The sequence below is a fragment of the Balaenoptera ricei genome, chromosome 8 (assembly GCF_028023285.1).
Source record: "Balaenoptera ricei isolate mBalRic1 chromosome 8, mBalRic1.hap2, whole genome shotgun sequence".
Classification (NCBI taxonomy): Eukaryota; Metazoa; Chordata; class Mammalia; order Artiodactyla; family Balaenopteridae; genus Balaenoptera; species Balaenoptera ricei.
Genome location: NC_082646.1, coordinates 94,187,162 through 94,200,810, shown reverse-complemented (window position 1 = coordinate 94,200,810; position 13,649 = coordinate 94,187,162). Strand labels below are relative to the sequence as shown.

Below are 13,649 nucleotides of genomic sequence, written 5' to 3'. Positions count from 1 at the left end.
CCATCGCTCCCCGTCGCTCCCCATCGCTCCCCGTCGCTTGCATTACCGCCTGAACCATCCCCCACACCCCCGTCCGTGGAAAAATTGTCTTCCACGAACTGGTCCCCGGTGCCAAAAAGGTTGGGGACTGCAGATGTTGGGGGATGGGTCCGCCATATTGCATGATTCCTGGGATTGCCATCCCTATAGGTTATAACGTGAATGGTGACCCTGAAGTTGGGTCACAGGGCAGCCCTGTTTGGAGATACTAAAAGGAAGCAGGGGACAATGGCTGTGGAAGACAATGAGCATTTTATGTCATGATGTATTAACTTCTTTAACCCTCAAAGTGACGTACCAGTTTTATTTTCATCTTTACAGGCAACTCAGTCACAAAATTTGTTTAAAATCACTGGTCCCATAGCCACAGCAGTGTGAGATCCAGACAATTTCACACAGAAATTGTGCTCTTAATCACTACTGTATTTCCCCTATGCCTGAGAAACTAATATTGTAGCTACTAGCTTAGTAATTAGGTGCAGTTAATACATCAGTATTATTAAGATCCTACTATATTCGGGGAGTTGTGGAGTATATTGTAGAGGTTTTGTGTGTGTATGTGTGGGGGGTGTGGGTGTGTAGGTGTGTGTGTTTTCCAGTGGGCGAACGGGGTGGCTGATTTCTTGAGTGTATGTTGGAGATTTCAAATTCTGGCCAAAAAATGCCCTTTCTTCAGCTTTCATCACTGCATGTAATTTTTGTTTCTAGTGTTAAGCGGTGATGGTCTCTGTTTTAAAGATATGTTCTTTTCTAATTGAAGTTGGCTATTTGTGTCATACCCTTCCCATATCTCATAACTTTTAAAACTCATTTTTATCACCCAGATTTATAATCTTGTCAGTTAGACAAGATGAAAGTGGTCACTATCGTCTTCCAGTAAAGACTATATTTGCTACCCCACTGAAGAAAGTCTTCTCCTCAGCACTGGAAAATATATCAACCACAACAAATGGTCTTCCCTTCTGATAAAACATAACCCTAACCTACATATTTTGGAGGAATTTTATTATGGGAGAGAGAAAAATCCCAGTTAATTTGAATTTGCTCTTCTCTTCTACCAGTAACATTCAGTGTTCCTTTTTTTTTCTTTCTAAATTTACTATATAATGCTTTTAAAATAGTTATTTCCTTTATATATTTTGGTGATCATTTTGTGTATGCATGCATTTTATATTTTTTTCTGGTTTTCTTTTGGCAAGAGGCAGAATTAATTTTTAAAACAGCAATATGTTGAGAGAAGAAAGGAGATGAGTGTCAGTGGTTGCTTGTTAGTGAATTAGTGCTTTATTCCTTTTTAAAAACATTTTTTATTGAGGTATAGTTGATTCATAATGTGTTAATTTCTGCTATACAGCAAAGTGACTCAGTTATACATATATATATGTATGTATTCTTTTTTATATTCTTTTCCATTATGGTTTATCCCAGGATATTGAATATAATTCCCTGTGCTATACAGTAGGACCTTGTTGTTTATCCATTCTATATGTAATAGTTTGCATCTACTATATTTTTAGGGTATTGACTGAGATGTAGCCTGATTCCCTAAATTTGTTTTTGACACTCAACTTGTAAGCTGTGAGACCTTGGGCAGATCACTGTACTTTCTGTGTTTTTGTTACCTCATTTGCAAACTGGGGATAACGATAGGATGAAACTTGGACAGTTAGTATGAGGATTAAAGAAGTTAATGGATGCAACAGTGCCTGGCACATGGTAAGCAGCTTATACAGTTTAGCTATTTATCATCATTTTCTTCATTGTCATCTTCGTGTGGGCTGGGTTAATAATCATTCTGTTATCCCTATGCTTGTATATTGGTTGCTAGGTGTATTGGTTTGTTGACATTGAGAAGTTCAACTGCAGCAAGTGAACTATTCCTCCCTGGTTTAAGTCCATTCAGATAGACAGGAGGGTTTTAAGTAAAGAATATTTTGAAGAATCTGGAATTTTTCACTCTTCCTATTCAGAACAGATTTAGGTTAGAATCAAATGTAATTGTAGGCTTAATAAAAGATATGCTTAAACACTCATGGTAGAAGGAAAAAGGTGCTGAGATTGTCGTTGTTTTCCATATCTTCTCAGTAACTTAACTGGTCGCAAAATATGACTGATCATTTTCTCTGTAAGTAGCTTTTGGCTAGAGCCTACAAATGATACAATAAGAATATAGACATTGCTCCTAGGAATCTTAAATTATATATATATATATATTAGTGCAATATACCTATAGACATTATTGCAATTGAATAGTTCAAATAATTACCGTTCTCGAAATGCCTATTGAGAAAATTGAGAAACCAAAACGAGTTGAAAGAATTAAGGAGTTTAGGCAGAAATTGTTTTTGAGGTGGATTTTTTATTTCTAAAACTTCCAACTATTTGTGAAACAAGTTCACACAAGTATCTGAGCATTTTGATTGGGTCCAAATCCAAACTTGCTGTCCAGAAAGTTGGATGCATCACTGTAAAATACCCCCCTCACTATAATTGTGGGGATGACAGATTTATGTAGAGACTATGAGCATGATATACATGAATAATAATGCTCAATTTTGCTATTTTTAGGAGACAGGTGCATTGCTGTAATATTTAACTCTACAGAGTAGCTCACTTTGTAATTCCAGGACTCTTGAAGGGCTAATTCTATTACAGAATCATATACTCTGTTGATGTTTCACCCATGGCCTGGTGTAGCACTTAACAATAAGTATGTCTACTGGCTTTTAAAAAACAAAGAAATGTATTTTCACATAGAACACAAAGTTCAGGGGAAGAGTGGTTCTGGTTTATCTTACTGGTTCAACAGCAGCATCAAGGACAAACATCTTTCCATCATTTTGCTCTACTGTTATGTGCTTGTCACCTTTGTCTTTAGTCAAATGCCCCCTGTGGTCACAAGAGAGTACAACAGTGCTAGGCATCATATCCAGACATGATATACGCCAGGACCAAAGAGTTTAGCTCTTTCTTGAGTCTTTTAAGACTGAGGAAAACTTTCTCAGAAATCTCCACTAAGCCTGCCTTAATGTTTCACTGGCTAGAATCCTATACCCCACTAGCAAAGGAAATGAGGCAACCAGGATTGTCTCAGATGAGTCAGGATCCACTCTTTGAGGCTCTGTGGAGAGCTGCATGGAGGAGGGTAAATACCTGAATAAAACTGAGGTTTACTTAGGAAGTAGAAAGAATGGGGATAAGGATACATTATTTCAGGCGTCAACTGTGTCTATTACACTTGGCATATAGTAGAATGCTCTTATGTTTTTGTTTTTATGAAAGAGAGAAAGGAGGGAAGGAAGGAAGGAAGGAAGAAAGGAAAGAAGGAGAGAAGGAAGGAAGGGAAACACTTGCATAATGTGTTTTGTTTAATCTTCACTGCTCAGCCAATAGAAATCTGATTTGTTTCTGTCAGTTCCAGGTAGAGCACAATAAACATATCTTTGGGCCAAGCATTAGAACCCCATTGTCAGAAGCTGATTAGAATTGGGTGGCCACTGCTTCTTTCTTGGCAAGGGGTCAATTCATTGCAGTAATGTATTAAATAGCCCTTCAAAATAGAAGAGCCAAGAAACAATGTCCTTTGGAACTAACACTCTTAAACAGTATTCAAATTAATGGAAAGTGCCTGCACTAATGAAATAAAACATCAGGGCTTTGGCAGGAGGTGATTGGCAGAAACACATGATGGCTTGATATATCTGTCTCCCGGGGACATAAATGAATTCCTCCTTCTAAAAGTGAATGAACAACTGTGGCTGAAGCTAAAGCAATGGTTTAGAGAAAATGACTTCCTGCCTTCTGCCAGAGAACCTAGGAGCACATTTCTCAGTTTACAGTCAGGAAATCTCAGGCAGAGAGGGGTTAAATGACTCACATACAGTCCCTCAGCTGTTTTATATCAAAACCAGGATTTGAACCCAAGGTAATGGGTAACTGCTGGGCTATAGTGCATCTTCAAGGTTAAGTTTAATGATCCATAAATCAGTTTATTTCCATCACCTTCCTTACTTAGGACAAACCGTGTTCACCCTGATCCTTTGAAGAGAAGAAGTGAGAATATGATAACAGACGAAGTAATTTACTTTGGTAGTCTTATTTATGCATCATGAGTATATATATATATATATATTTTAATTAATTAATTAATTTATTTATTTTTATTTTTGGCTGTGTTGGGTCTTTGTTTCTGTGCGAGGGCTTTCTCTAGCTGCGGCAAGTGGGGGCCACTCTTCATCGCAGTGCGCGGGCCTCTCACTGTCGTGGCCCCTCTTGTTGCGGAGCACAGGCTCCAGACGTGCAGGCTCAGTAGTTGTGGCTCACGGGTCTAGTTGCTCCGCGGCACATCATGAGTATATCTTGAGATAGTTATTGTTATTTTATAGATAACTGCAATTTATAGAGATTAGGTAATAAGTCTTAGGTCTCTCAGCTAGAAAGTATCATATCTGGGATTCAAAACAAGATGTATCTGATTCTACACCAGCTCTATATGCCAACCTGCTTCTTTGCTTGGTATTTAGTCAAAAACACCAAGTAAACAAACAATCCACAGGATTTCTTATTCCAGAAGTAGCCTTAAACATTTGAACATAAAAGTATAGATTGAGAATCTATGTGAATGATAACTTTGGAATTCAGCATGGAATGCCTCTGCAACCATAATAAAGATATTTAGGATTTGTTTCTATTTGTATAAATGCCAGGTAGCATTTTTTACACTTGAGGATTAGGTGAAATTTCTTCTGATCCAAAATTCTTTTCTCTCCAGGGTCACTGTCATCTCTAAAATTTTACCCAGACATCATTAACCTGTTTATGTAAACACTTCATTTAGTAGCAGAGAGGCAGTTAAGGTCTGGGAAGATGAGTCTAGAATCTCTGTTTCTCAAAAAGAAAGTTATTGATGTTTTGCACAGCGGTATGTCTATATAAAAGTGTTTCAATAAAACATTGTTTATGTGAATAAGCATAAAACATGCCATATATTTTCATATATGGATTACACAAAGCTTTTGATTGCTTTACTTTCATTTGTCATATGTTCTCTACTGCAACAATATAGGAGCTTTCCATTTTGTGTATTAAGGGTCATAAGGACAAGTAAAATCAATCCTAGGCACACGTTTTAAAGCTGGGCCATTTTATCTTTGCCATCCTGTAGGTTTCAAAGCATCTCTGCTTCACAAAGAAATCCTGAATGAAAGCAAAATGGAGTAAAAATTTTTAGAAAGAGCCTTTTAATTTTTGTCTCCTCTTGGTAACTTAAATCAATGCTTGACCTTTTTACACCCCTATCAGGATACGATGGAGTCTGCCTGTGCTGACTTGGAACCTCAAAGTGTGTGGTAAGATCTATTTGTCTTGCAAGCTGTCTGTTCCTTGGGGCACTGTGTGTGTGTGTGTGTGTGTGTGTGTATGTACATAATTGCTTGGTTGCTACATGTGAATAATGTTTTGTGGTTTACATGATGCTTTCACCTATAGCATTTCATTTGAGTCTTCTGCTTCCATGAAATAGATATAGATGATAGACAGACATAGAGATACAGAGATACAAACAGATATAGAGAGATAATAGGTTGAACATAAGTATAAATGATTCACTGACGCTCAGAGAAGCTAAATTCATGTAACTGGTTAGAAGCTTGTTAGAACCAGATGCCAAATAAGCCTCCTAACACTGAACACCACAGGGGGCCTTCCAAGATGCACCTATAAAATAGGGGTCCAGATGAGCATGTGATCTTTGCTGTGTCACAGCGCCAGATACTGCAGTGAGAATATCAGGAAATGACTTGTTTGTCAAAGCATGCTAAGAACAGAAATCTGTGTAAGGCATTACGTAAGCTCTTTTAAGTTAAAGTAACTTAGTGGATCCCAGGAACTTCTTTAAACCGAAATCAGAGAAAAGGAGACCAGTCGGTATAAAATGAGGAGGTGAAAGTTCTGTACATTTGTTTCTTATCTCATGTATACAGGCCCCTTAACCTCTGAACTGAACTCTTATACACATGCACATTCCCTTGCAATTCAGTTACTTTTACCTTCCTTGCTGCAGGCCTTTGGGGACACGGGGCTGAGAGCAGTGCAGGGGGTGAGGGAGTGAGAAGGTTTGAAAATACCTCTGGTTGTTAAGTTTGAATATGACTATGGCTGATGTTTGGAGGAGGATTGGTTGCAAAAGGGACTTCTGTGTAGTCTGAGGTGCTTGCTGTTTGTATCAGAGAAGAATCACGGGGTGGATTTTGCTTCACCCACTGAGTAGTTAAATGACATCATGCAATCTTTTAGTTGTCCTGGTATTTAATTACTTCCTCTTTATAGGAGCAAGAATAGTCGCTGTCTCCTAGTATTATAATGGAAAGTATAATGAATGTACCTAAAACCAAAAAGAGACAACCAATAAAATGCGGCCACTGCAATGATGGTATTCTGCAGTTTGTAGGAGATCATGCTTATTGGTTCTGAGTGACCTCCTTTCCAGCTACTCAGGAGGGGCTTGTCTTGTGTTTATATTTCTTTCCTACAAAGATTCCCGAATTGCCAAATGCACCACTACTGCTTGCAGTATCCCAATGAGAGTATCTGATTTTGGTAGATTTGAAACTACCTAAACCTGAAAAGACAAATCTATGTCACTTTTAGAACTTTATAATTAAAACCTCAGCTCAAGAAATAAATGAAGATATGCAGAGCCAGTTCACTTCTAAGGTGAGAAAAAGTCTTTCATCATCACAACTTGGTGTTAAGATCACAGTGGTTCTGTTTTTCAGTCCAAATAAATGGCTAAGTAGTCTACAGAAATAAGCGAAGTCAGATGACTTTAAATTGTTCTGCACTAAATTGGGAAAAAATGAATATCTTATCAGGAAGAAAGGTAATATCATACTGTCTGTGCTGTTTTATTTAATCAAGTCCCTCTGATTTGGAAATTTCAAAATAATCATCATTTTTTCATGAATGGGTCTTTGAGGAAAAAAAAGCTAGAGATTCACTGCATATTTTAGTGAGCAAAGCATTTTAGACATGATGTATTTAGAGATATCAGATTACTCTTATCTAGTTTTCTGAATGCAGTTTTCCAGGAAAGGTCATTAAGTGTGTGTGTGTGTGTGTGTGTGTGTGTGTACATATATACAATATATTAAATATATTTAATTGTTATATATATGTATATGCATACTTTTTTGATTTCTTAAATATATAGAGAAAAGTTTTTTTTTTCACCTTGACATCTAATGACTTTTGATCTCTCTTTCTTTGAATCCAGAGTGTAATTTAGCAGTCACTTTTGTTTCACTTTTGAATGAAGTGTGAATTCAGTGCATTTTATAATACAGTATGTAGTTATTGGGAAATGAGACTAATTTGATTCCAACCAACATATTTTAATTAACTGTTTGCTATAGGCCTGATACTCCTGGGTATATAAGGATTAAAAAAAAGCACAGTAACTGTTCATGTGGTCCTCATGAGCTAAAGAAGTGGTTGTTAACTGGGGGTGATACTAGCTATCACTCAGGGGACATTTGACAATATCTAGAGAAAAATTTGGTTACCACAATTGAAAGGGAGATGCTATTGACATTCAGTGGGTACAGTCCTAGGATGCTGCTAAACATCCTAGAATTCCCAGGGCAACCATAAAAAATATTATATAGCACCCAAAGGCAGTAGTGCTGAGGGTACAAAACCTTGTCTTTAGGATAGAGAAATAAATAAGGCACTGTGATCAATGCTATTTTAGAGACATGAATGAAGTGCTCGGGGAACTCAAAGGAAGGAGAACTGGGGGGTGGGGAGGTGTTGAAAAAAAGCGTTGTGGAGGAAGTGACATTGGGGCTTGACCCAGAACAATGAAGAATGGTTTCCCTAGCGGAGGATGGAAAGCAGAGAGCATTCTGGGTAGTGGGGCAAAGATGAGCAAAACAGAAAACTAATCACCCGAAAGGCTTTGACTGCATGCGGTTACCACTGAGGCAGACTTTGATTCATGGTTATGTACAAATCAGGGTAATGACATAACTCCATGTGGGAGGGTTTTTTCGTTTGTTTGTTTCAAATGTGGATTTTAAGCTGCATATGAAAAACCTCTTAAGAGAAGATATAAAATCATTTTCTACTAGCAGGAGAAAGCTTTTCTGCCTTCAGTTTTCCCATAGTGCAGTCTGTGTGTTTACAGACTGACCGCTAACTCTTCCTGTCTTCCAAAGCTTTCTGGAACTTGAACTTGGGACAAGAGCTTTACACAAGCTCAGAACCATTTGAGAGATAAAGTGATTCCCATGTCTGGAAAACCCAGAATATTAAGACCTTCAAAAGGCTCTCTGACAGAAAAGACCAGAGAGTAATTCAGGGTTTCCTTAATACTTATGGTACTATGCAGTAGCCCAGAGTGTGGGCTCTGAGAGTCTCCCCTCAAGAACTTACCCCTTGTGTGATATTTGATAAGTAATAAAATCCCTTTTTGCTTCCGTCTTCTTCTTCAAATGCATATAATGATATCTATATCATAAGATTGTTTTGAAGATTAAATCCCATACCATTTACAGCCTGATTTGTAGTAGGCACTCAATATTAGTTATTTTCACTTTCCCCATTTTGGTGTGAAAACATGGGGATCTTAAGCAAGAGTCTAGCCTTCCTGGTTGGCAGAGAAGACATTGCAAAGGATAGCTTTATAATAGGAAAATGCTGAGTGCTGTGGGCAGATAATGAGGTTGTTCAAGAAACGTTCAATTAACAAAATGAAATGAGTGTGGTGCACGCAGTTGTTACGCTGAAGATGTTTTTGAAATGTTGATGCTGATGGCATACATGGTGATTTTAAAAGGTCCATATTTAAATTAGTAAAAAAAAAAAAAAAGAAGGGATTATAGGATTGGGTGGTGGGAGTGTGAGGTTGAAAGCAAGCAAGTTTAGTTTAGATTAAAGAAAAGTCTCTTGAGTGATTAAAAGACAACCATAAAGTCCTCCTGGGGAAATGGTATCACTTTATCTCCTGCTGAGCAGGTGGTATTATTCCTCTTTGCTTAGATTCCTGATAAGTCATGGCAGGAATGGTAAACAAATTATTTTCTGCTTCTTGTGAGCATAAATACTGGAAGATACATATATGTCACATACATACCTTTTACTTCTAATGTTTATATTTTAGTTAAAAATTCATTGAATAGTGAGTTTTATCATTAAAGAATGAGCTGCTTCTATAATCTAAAAAGGTAGAAATCAAAATATGGTACTTCTACCTATAACCTCTTATGTAAACAGTGTTTTGAGGGTTCAAACTAGGATTATTAAAATATCAGAAGATAGATTTCAGTTTCTTTTAGCTAATATCTTTCCCACTGGTACAAATATTAGTGGTGAGGGAAACCACATGCTTCTGTTCATAGTTTTCCTACTAATAGGAGATGAGATGACTTTCACCACAGTTAAGTTAGAAGAATGAATCTGTCACACATGTCACCTCACAGAAGCATCTAAATGAAATGCCAATGTAATCATTTTCCACATCCCTTAATCACCATGGAGATTAAGTACTAAATCAAAAGTCTGCAGAGTTAACCAAAAACAAAGTAATATTGAGTATTCAATGTCTGGAAAAAGTATGGAACAATCCTATTCATTTTTTTTTCCTTTTTCCCTAGCAATTGATTAAAAAGTTTGGAATTTCCTAACTTAATAATTTGTGTCACGTATAATACATCAGTATTGAATACTAAGCCCCAAACACAGTGCTAGCAGCAGTATTTTATTTAGTGCTAAAAAGAGAATTTTTAAAATTTTATTGAAGTATAGTTGATTTACAACGTTGTGTTAATTTCTGCTGTTCAGCAAAGTGATTCAATTATACATATATATTCTTTTCCATTATGGTTTATCACATGATATTGAATATAATTCCCTGTGCTATACAGTAGGACCTTGTTGTTTATCCATCAACATATATGCACCCAATATAGGAGCACCCAAATACATAAAACAAATAGTAATGGAGATAAAGAACATTATTATTCACATTCTACAAATGAAGAAAATAATCCTTAGAACAGATTAAGAATGTGATTGAATTCATGCATCCAGAGAGGGTGATGAAATAAATTTAATTGTTCAACAAATCTGCAATTTCTAAAGTAAAATAGATTGAAATGGAATGGAATAAAGTAGGATAGAATAGGATAGGATGGAGTAGACTAGAAATAGAATAGGACAGAATGGAAAACTTAGAGTGCATCACATTATAAGGTTTGATTGGTGAAACTTCACTTTCAGTTTTGAGAGTGGTAGAGAGAAAGATAAAGAGATAGAGATAGTGATATGAGAAAGAGAGAGGTGTTGCACTGTATATGGATTTCTTACTGGGAGGTATGGTATAAAAACTGAAAATTTTAGAGCAACTATGGTAAAGAATACTCTGCTGATACATTCCACCCCATGTTTCTATTTCACAGTCAAAACAAAATAAATATAATTTTTATATTTTAATGTTCCTGAGTAGATTGACACCCTGATTTAACATGGTACAGCTAATTAGTGGCATATTTGAGAGTAGAATATGGGTTTCTTACTACTTAGTGTTAGGTGTTGTGATTTTCTTTATTTTTGTTTCCTTTTTTCTTCTTTTTTTCATCCTAGGAGTGAGGGATTAAATGAATAAAGCATCAGAAATAACAAGTTGTAGGCTGTGAACAACTACTCATTGACTAGTGTGTCTGTCACACGTGTGGGCCTTTCCACTGCAATCAAATTACAACATTGATTATTTATTAAGTGCCTTTTTGGTAAAACTCTGTACTTAGGTATATGTTATGCTTCTTATTGTCTTGGGCTTCTGATATAGATGAGAAAAAAAGGTAATTATTCGTAAACAATATAGTAACATATGTAAATAATTGGTTAAAAAAACTAAAATATTTTTCAAGTGAAAAGTACAGACCTTTACATGGTTCAGAGGAGGGAGATGGACATTTGACTCGGGTGAGAATTGGTAAGGAAACCGTGGAAGAGACAAAATTGAGTACACTTTTTAGGTGGTCTCAAGATGTGCCAAGGTTGATGAAGATCTGGTCAATTCTGAAGTGCTTACTGGGTTAATAGTTGAAAAAAATCTGAATTGTCACAACAGAAGTCACAAGCGAAGTAGCTGAGGAATGAACTGCTCAACAGATCTCTTTAGGGGTCTGTTGATATTATAATGCCATTTTGTGCTAGTTGTTCATGAGCTATTAATTGGAAAAAGTATGATTATGTAGTTATTCCAATGAGCATGTATTAAGAAATCCAGGTGCAATGGAATCCATAAATGTCTCTAATGCAATATAAATGGTAATAATAAGTACTTTAAGGTCAAATTCTACCTCTTCCTTGAAGCCATCTCAGATTCCTAAAGTCAAACCACACTGAGCTTTTCTCTTTCAAGAATCTCTCTAATATAGAATTAGCTGCATTATATTTAACACTTAGTTATTGTTCTGACTTTTTTAAATGAATTTTTATTTGTGCATCTCAGCTACTTAACAGACTGTAAACTTCTAGCTGCTCTTGAATTTTTCTACTCACATTTCCAGTACCAGTTCTTTGCTACATGATGAATACAGATTTGATGATTGGTTAATAGACAGAGGGATATATATATAGCTAGGAAATTATTACATTAACTCCTGTCAAATTTTCTTTCTTTCTTATGATATTAGCTACATTCTACCAACTATTGTATTTATGTACACTCCCAACTAGTATTTAAAATGTTCCTGGCAGATAGCAACTCTTCCTTATACTTACTTCAGCACACTGTACCAAACACAGTGTCTGCACTTAGTAGATATACGAAGTGAATAGTTGTCAAATGGAAATTGAATGACTTTAAGAAATAATAAGTGTGATATATATAGGAAGCCTAGTACAGAATGAGTACAGGGAAGGCTTTCAATAAACATGAGCTGAATGAATGAGTGAGTCCTGAATTCTAACTTTTGCCATCAAGTAGCTGTGAGACAATGTCAAATCACTTTCCCTTTCGGGGATTCATTTTTCTCATCAGTAACATAAGGTGTTTGGATTGAAGGATGGTTTTCTACCTACTTTTCAGACTCTAGGAATGTACTGCAGTACTTCCACAAAGAATGAAGTATTTCCTTAGCCAATGATAGGTATTATACTGGAACTAAGATATTCTTTAAAAAGAAGCGCTCCGTGCTAAAATTGTTTGAAAAATATTGGTGTAAATCACAGTGTGGAAATTTTCCTTTTTAAATCAGTTTGAACCTATACAGTTTAAAAGTCCATCCAGTTGTTATTACAGTAACAAAGGAAGTGAACAGGCAGTCCTTCTATTCCAGAAGCCACATTCAAATGAATTTGACATTAATATTATAGGAATGTTGGAGACAGTAATTAATTGTAAAGGTGTATAACAGTTCTTTCACTATAGATAGAGAGAAATGTATGTTCATCTGTTACCCATAAAACAAGCTTCAAAGAATAATCACTTTTAAGAGACTGGAATAAAATATTTTATTTTTTCTCTTTTCCTTACTCCATATTCTCTTTTTATTTACGAGAGCAGCATGCTGAAACATTTTATTGAATTGCTTCTTTGATAAGCTCTTGGGTAGTATGGGCTTGTTTCTCTCTCCTCAATTTAGATTGGAAGGTTGGAAGATAAAATTTTGCTGTTTTGATTGATCTATTGGAATGTAAGGATGGCTATTGGTTGGTGTTTATTAAACTCTAAAATCAAAGATGCTGAGCCTGAGATGTTCACCTGTGGCTTAGTAATAATCACAATAATAAAGGTGGTAAATAATAATGGTGATATTAATACTAATTAAAAGCTCTATTTAATTTTATTTGTTGCTTACTAGTGCCAGGCACTGGGCTAAATCCTTTACATATGCAATCTAATATATTCCTTATGACAACCCTGTAGGAGAGGTTCCATTATTATAGAAGAGGAAAATGAGCACTTTTCCCAAGGTTAATATTTAGTATGTGGTGAGTCAAGATTCAATGAACTTCTAATCTAAAAGAAATGAAGATGAAAGGCTGTGCAGAGAATTCACACAAGGTAGAATGACTACTTTAACCGAGACACATACAAGTATAAATTTCTAAGATTGTTCATCCATGTATTGATTCATTTGTTTATTTGTATAGCTATGCCCTCAATGTTCACAATATTATTTTTATCCAGAATTCCAGGGCTGGCAGGTCCTTAGAGCTCCTCCAATACTTTCATGCATTGCCAGAATCCCTTACTATAGCACCTCTGAGAGCTGGTCACAGAACCCCGATGCTGAGTACTTTACCAATAAACAGTCTCCCTGTACGCACAGAATATCTGCTGTTCAGTTCCTACAGATGGCACTTGAGCCAAACTAGGTTTCCCTGTACCTTTCATTCTTGGTTTTGCCTAATAAGGCCGATTAAAATTTTGTGATCATGTTTTCAACAAGATAACCCTTCTTCGAGGCCATTATTTGACTCTTTCCTGTCACCAAGTCTTCTGATAAGGTTAACATCCCAGTGTTTCTGTGAGATTAAAACTGTGCAATCGGGGACTTCCCTGGTGGCACAATGGTTAAGAATCTGCCTGCCAATTCAGG

General features: G+C 36.2%; 1 protein-coding gene across 2 annotated transcripts in view; it reads left to right on the top strand.

The window, feature by feature from the left end:
• LRRC4C (leucine rich repeat containing 4C) overlaps positions 1 to 13,649 on the top strand; it is a 160,439-nt gene that overhangs the window by 28,558 nt on the left and 118,232 nt on the right. The window contains exon 1 of one of the 2 annotated variants that reach the window (XM_059929656.1): positions 5,341 to 5,387. The exons of the other annotated variant lie outside the window; for it this stretch is intronic. The gene's annotated coding sequence lies outside the window, so the exon portion shown is untranslated. Of the gene's footprint in view, positions 1 to 5,340; positions 5,388 to 13,649 lie in introns of those variants that run through there. 2 annotated transcript variants of the gene reach the window in all.